At 40.6% G+C, this 7,040-nt stretch overlaps 1 long non-coding RNA gene across 1 annotated transcript; it reads left to right on the top strand.

Moving 5' to 3' along the window:
• Positions 1-1,410: 1,410 nt before the first annotated feature.
• On the top strand, positions 1,411-6,937 carry LOC126055092 (uncharacterized). Its single transcript, XR_010277707.1, has 3 exons — positions 1,411-1,558; positions 6,155-6,268; positions 6,766-6,937. It is a non-coding gene; the product is annotated as an uncharacterized LOC126055092 (long non-coding RNA).
• Positions 6,938-7,040: the final 103 nt, after the last annotated feature.

Raw genomic sequence — 7,040 nt, forward strand, 5'->3', positions numbered from 1 at the left:
GCACACCTGGACAGTGTGCTCCACCGTGTCCTCAGAGCTGTCCGCATGGTGGTGAAGTAAAAAAAAAAAAAATAAATAAATAAAAATAAAAATAAAAGCCCTTGCTCAGTAAGGTCATAGAGTAGGTAAAATAAGCATTAGCTACATTTGTACCTATTATGAGCTGACAGCTATGAGGTAAAACAGAATAACGGAATGAATACAATTTGTTTAGATTTTATAAATTAAGATGAGAAAGAAGATTTGTATCTAACCTAGAGATAGTTAAGGACACACAAGTTTATTTTCCGAAAAAACAGCAACTTTAACACTCTTACAATATGTAATGTATGCAACATTACATTATATTCAGGCTACATAACAAAGATTTGACGTTTAATGAACAATTGCTATATTTTATCAGAAAAACGTAAAAACCGGTAAATTACCGGTTTCATATTATTTTTACCGGTAATTTAAAACTCGCAAAAATGGGCGATTTACCGGTAAAAACGAAACCGGTTAACCGGTATTGCATGCCCTACTACCTACTAACATAGTTTTACTTACTAATCCTTTTATTTTACTTTTTCAGCTACCTATTTAATTAAAAACAAAGCGAGGTACAAAAATGGCGACCGTTCAGTAAGAAAGCTCCATGAATATTTCTAAAACCATCCATTACACTACGCAACAATGTAAGATACACACACAAACTTCCTTAAAGGACGGGGCAGGAAACAAATTAATTACAAATGATAATAAAATGGTTACGGCCAATACAACTTGACCTAGTTACATTTAATTATAAGTTCGCGGATTTTCCTGGCACCAAACTTTAGATTTACTAGCATCTCATTGGGGTTTAAGGAGTTTATATACATGCTTCTAGAAAATACCGCTTTAGTTTATAGAAATTAGCTTATGAAGCCTTTTTTTTGTTTAAGAATAGGCATTATTTAGCATTAAGTATGTACCTATTGAATAAATTATATGAAACTTTAACACTCTCTCTACTTTCTTTATATCTATTTATATTTTTTCTCCCATCCAACTTTCCTTAAATATGTGTATGTATTGTTTATTTGCTTATACTCGTGTATATATGTACCTATCTAATCATTATTTGTACGACTACTACCCGTAATCTATCTACCTATTTAAAATCGACTCCATCCAAAAGTTGTCTGTAAGAGATTGCTTTTGAACGACCGTCTATGTTTGTTTTAGTGTATAATAAAGAATAAATCGTTTTAATTTAGGTACAATACAATTTAAATAAGCAAATGAGTTATACGGAACCAAGAACATTGTGATACAATCTGAACTGAGGGCAGCGCCATCTATTAGCCAATAGTTGAACTTAGTAGTTTTGAGTTTGGTAAAAGCTCAGCACTGGTTCACAACCATAGACGTAATATCACAAGATTCTCGCCACAGAGTGTTTCTGGTTAGCACGTGTGTCTAGAATTTTTGTTTATTTTGAGTGATTTAGTGCCTTTTTGTGACTTGTTTTTGTTTTTGTGTGTTGTCCTTGTGTGTGTTTCTGTGTGTGAACGTTTTTTTTCCGCCAATTTAAGTAAGTCTTACTAATATGGACCGCAATAAACCGCCTGACCCTGATCCGCCTGACATCTCTCTTTCGCCGCCATCCCCTAACTATCCACTTTCCCAATTCGCAGATGTTGTTTGCAGCATCGCGGATTCCCAAATCCCGTCCCATTCCGATTCCCAATCCTCATCTCACCAGAACGGTAGGAAACGTTCTGGAGATGAAAACAATGCGCCGAATCACATTCCGTCTAAGCAGCAGAGAAACCAAATAGGTCGCAATAGATACTCTGCCACCGATAAAGCTCCGTTCATCGTACATGTCTCACGCTTGGAGTCCCAGCCTAATGCAGGTACCACATTACACCCTGTAACTTTTGGCATGTTCTTGGTGAACAACAGAATTGGTAACATAGTTCGTGATGGCGTCAAGAAAGTAGGTAGGAACAGAGTTTCTGTCGAATTTTCATCCCCTCAGGATGCTAATTCATTTCTAATAAATGGAATTCTTTCAAAAAATAGTTATGTTGCCATGATTCCCACATTTAACATAACCCGCATGGGTGTGGTTACTGGTGTGCCTACCGACCTCACAGAAGAAGAAGCAATGAATTACCTCACTGTGCCCTCTGGATGTGGACAAATTCTTAAGGTTCGTCGTATTAGCAGGAAAATCTTTAGAGATGGTATAGCTGAATTTAAGCCTACCGAAACTTGTGTCATTACTTTTGATGGCCAAGTCCTACCAACAAGGATATACTGTTGTTATACTTCTCTTCCAGTTTCCCAGTATGTCTACCCCACCATCCAGTGCCGCAAGTGCTGCAGGTTCGGTCACGTGGAGTCTATTTGTCGCTCGAAACCACGCTGCAGTAAATGTGGCCACGATCACCCTGGTGATGGTTGCAACATTTCTGAGGGCGAGGCCTTCTGTGTACTATGCTCTGGAAATCACTATGCGAATAGCAAGTCATGCCCGGAGCTTGGTAGACAGAAAGCTATAAAGAATATCATGGCTGAGAAATCACTTTCATATGCTGAGGTCAGCAAAACAATCCCACCTGTTTCTCGCAATTATGCAAATGCTGCAAAATCATCATCTCAGTCATACCGCAAAACAGTTTTCTTAAAGCCGAAGACCCACGCTCCCCTCTCACCTTCTTACGACAAAGTTGCTCATCAGAACATTATAAATTCTCCTCCACCGTCACAGCCTAATGGCTGCGCCCTAAATAACCCTTTCGCTGGTTCCAATCATTTATCTCCTATTATTGAAATTCTTAGTAAAGTACTTACAACTATCCTTTCAAATAATTCTGAAATACCGTCCAACGTCGCCCATCAACTTGTTACTCTCCTACTAAATATTAAGAATGGCGCCTCGCCAGGTATTCCTACAGTGGAATGTGAGGAGCGTGTTTCATAAGAAGCATGACCTCATATTCCTTCTCAATAAATACAAGCCCTTGGCTTGTTCCATCGCTGAGACTTGGCTTACCCCGAGCCTTAGCTTTCGCATGCCACACTTTAATATTTTGAGATGTGATAGGTCTGATGGATATGGAGGGTCGGCTCTCCTCATTAACAATAGAGTACCACTCTCGACCCTCTCCCTTCCGGTTCTGGATGGTGAGTTGAACATTGTTGCAGCTAAATTCGAGGGCATAACAGTAATGTCTATTTATATCTCCCACCCCCGTCAAAATTTTTTAGCCTCACTAAGAAACGTGTTTAATAATGTAGATGGGCCTATGTTAGTTATGGGAGATTTCAACTGCCACCACTTTAGGTGGGGCTCCAACCGTTGTGATGCGTTTGGGGAAGGTTTAGTAGAAATCCTCGATGACCTAAACCTGTGCATCTTAAATGATGGTTGTCCTACCCGTAGATCCCTTCCTGGGCAACAAAAGAGTTGTGTAGATCTCACATTCTGTTCTGTAGAGTTGGCGGCATCGTTCCATTGGGAATGTACTGCTCTTACGCATGGTAGCGACCACTACCCCATTGTTGTTACTTTATTAAATAAAACTTATCTAGAGAAAAGTTCTCCTCCACTTCTGAAGTACAACCTATCTAAACCGGATTGGTCAAGGTTTGCTTCTCTATTGGAGGAGAAAATTAGTCTTTCCAAATTTAACTTCTGCTTTCCCTCATTCTTCTGGTCACCACCATGCTAAGAGCTGTTATGAGGCATTCGTGTCAGCTATAACCTCCAGTGCTGATTCCACATTCCCCTGCGTAACAGTGCCAAAAGTATAATTCCATCACCTCCGTGGTGGGATCCAGATTGCACAGCCACGATTCGAGAACGTAAAGAAGCCGAAAAACGGTACAATGGAGCGATGAACAACGAAAACTTACTACAGTACAGACGAGTCTATGCCCGATCCCAACGGCTTCTTCGTAAGAAGAAACGTCGTGGTTGGGTTAAGTTCTGCACCTCTCTTTCTCCCTCCACTCCAGTATCCGCAGTATGGAAGAGCATAAACCGCTTCAGACGTGGGTGCTCTCCATCAATATCCTCCCCCATTACTAGACAAACCGCTGAATCCTTTTTTAATAAAATTGCTCCAGCCTACGTCCCTTTGCCTACAGAATTTGATCACCCGCCTGTGGGTGTAGTGGATGACCCTCTGGACGAACCATTTACAATGGATGAATTGAATGCGGTGCTTCGTCATGTTCGGGACTCTGCCCCGGGCATTGATGGCGTACCGTATTCATTTATAGTTCATGCTAGTTCAAACGCAAAATCATACTTTCTAAACATTATAAATTACTGTTACTCTTCTGGTTGGGTTCCTGATCAATGGAAAATTCAAATCATTATTCCTCTTCTGAAACCCGGCAAAAATGTTGATGATCCGAATGGCCTTAGACCAATTGCATTGTCCTCGGTCTTGGTCAAATTATTTGAACATCTGATTAAAATAGACTTGAGTGGTTGGTCGAATCTAGAGACTTACTGCCGAGCCATCAATTTGGCTTTAGGAAGGGTCTTGGCACAATGGACAGCGTGGCAACATTAGTTACTGATGTTCGTACAGCCTTTTCCAAAAATGAATCGGTTGTAGCCGCCTTCCTAGATATTTCCTCCGCATATGACAGTGTCCTTCTTCCCATTCTCAGGCAGAAACTGCAAGAGCTGAGTCTCCCGGTCAAGATGATACAAGCCATATGCGGACTTCTTATGTCGCGGTCGTTGGTGCTGAGGGTGCAGGGTGAGGTATTTGAGGAAAGATACGTATGGAAGGGTCTTCCCCAAGGCTCTGTACTTAGCCCATTACTGTACAACCTGTACACAATTGACATTGGTTCCTGTTTAAACAGAGACTGCTGCATTTTGCAATACGCCGACGATCTGGCGCTCTATGTAACCAATGCTTCAATTGTGGACGCTGCTTCATCACTCTGCCTTTCTCTGGACTCTCTGCACCAGTGGCTTCTAGATCGTGGTCTAACACTATCTGCTCCAAAAAGCTCGGTTGTAATCTTCTCTCGGAAGCGTCTGATCCCTCAGGTCTCTATAAAATCCAAGGTCAGGGCGTTCCTGTTGCTAAGAAGGCTAAATTTTTAGGGGTCTACCTTGATTCTAAATTGACTGGTACTGAGCACTTAACTTACCTGGTGAAAGGTGCGAAAGGGTCATATCTATATTAAAAGTCCTTTCTGGTGTATGGTGGGGGGCTCACCCTTACACCATGAAATTGATATACAACGCGTTAGTCCGCAGCATTTTAGATTATGGCTCATTTGTATTGATCCCTTGCAACAGGGGTGCTCTGGCAGTATTAGATAGGCTCCAGTCTCAATGCCTTCGAATCATCTCAGGTTGCATGAAATCCTCTCCCGTCAACGCCTTGCAGGTAGAATGCGCCGAACCTCCTTTAGCCCTGAGGAGGCAATATCTAGCTTCCCGATTTCTATGCCGTGTGTATCCCAAAAGTTTCCATCCCTCATCCCTAAACTTAAAGAGTTAGATTCTCTATGCAGATCTTCCAAGTACTGGGAACACAAAGAAATACCACTCATCTTGAAAACGTTTCGCCATTTGCAAAATTTGAATTGCCCCATATCCCAATACCCCAGATTACCTCTCTTCAACTTTTCTTATGAAGTCCTCTGTTTTACTCCCAAAATATATTATAATGTCGGTATTTCCAAAAAGTCCCCTTCGGCTAATTCTGCCTTCAATGCGGTGGTGGAAGAACGATGGCTTGGGTTTCAGAGGTTTTTTACTGATGCTTCCAAATTAACATCAAGCAGTAACACAGGTGCTGCGGTTTACTATCAAAATTCTAAAATTATTTTAAAATTTAAATGTCCAAAGGAGTCCTCTGTATTTACAGGCGAGTGTGTGGCATTATTGGAAGCTTGCCTGTTCATTGAATCCCACGATATCAGCTCAGGGTTATCTTTTCAGATTCCTTGAGCTGCCTACAAGCCCTTTCCCAAAATCCATTTAAAAGTAAACTCCAAAGCCCAATAATCCTTAGCATTAAAAAGTCCCTATTATCTTGTAGCATCCAACAAAAAGAGGTCCATTTAGTATGGATACCTAGTCACTGTGGTATCAAGGGTAACGAATGTGTGGACGCCCTGGCTAAAGATGCTTGCACATCAGTTACAGCCGATCCTGCGCACTTCTCCCTTCAAGGGTATGACCTGCTGAACCTTCCAAAAGCGCATCTTGAGACTGCATGGCAAGAGTATTGGAACGTTTCCAGCAGTAAAAAGGGTAAACACTTTTTTAATATACAACCCTTAATTCAAAGTAAGCCCTGGTATTACCATTTTAAAAGTTCCTAAGCACGTGATATCGGTTTTTAGCAGAATCCGTTTAGGACATTGCTGCACACCTGTTTTTCTGCGCAAAATTCGTGTACAGGACTCGTCTCTCTGTGAGTGTGGATTGGATGAAGGTAGCTTGGAGCACATATTTTTCAGCTGCCCTATAAACTCCTCATCCTTCGACCTATATAACCGCCTCATTAAATTAAAGATTCCTGTACCAATCAACTTCCCTTCCCTTTTAACATTTTCCTCTCCAGAACTGATCCATATCCTATTGATCTTTATCCTCCAAAATAATATTAAATTGTAGACTTTGGTCAATTTAGGCCACTGTCTATGTGGTTGTGGTATTTTTATTTTTTATTTCTGTGTATATATATGTTTTGTTTTATACTTCTATGTACTAACAATATATCAAGTTTATTTATGTGTTTGTTTCAGTGCCGTCCTACTAACGCAACAAGTTCTACAATAAGTGCAAAGTTTTCTCCTTTCAGTTTTTAAATTGTTATCGTACCTACTTGCTTCTCATATCACTTGTCAGTGGCAGAATCGTCGACATCAACATCGACGGCAGAGATTGCCAGAAACAAAAATAGAATAGAATAGAATAGTAATATCACAACACAAACTTTGGTACGAGAGGTTGCTGAGACGATACACAATAAATATTTATGCCATGTAAATAATGATAATTTAACAGGACTACATTCAAT

The sequence above is a fragment of the Helicoverpa armigera genome, chromosome 24, assembly GCF_030705265.1.
Source record: "Helicoverpa armigera isolate CAAS_96S chromosome 24, ASM3070526v1, whole genome shotgun sequence".
NCBI classification, from domain to species: domain Eukaryota; kingdom Metazoa; phylum Arthropoda; class Insecta; order Lepidoptera; family Noctuidae; genus Helicoverpa; species Helicoverpa armigera.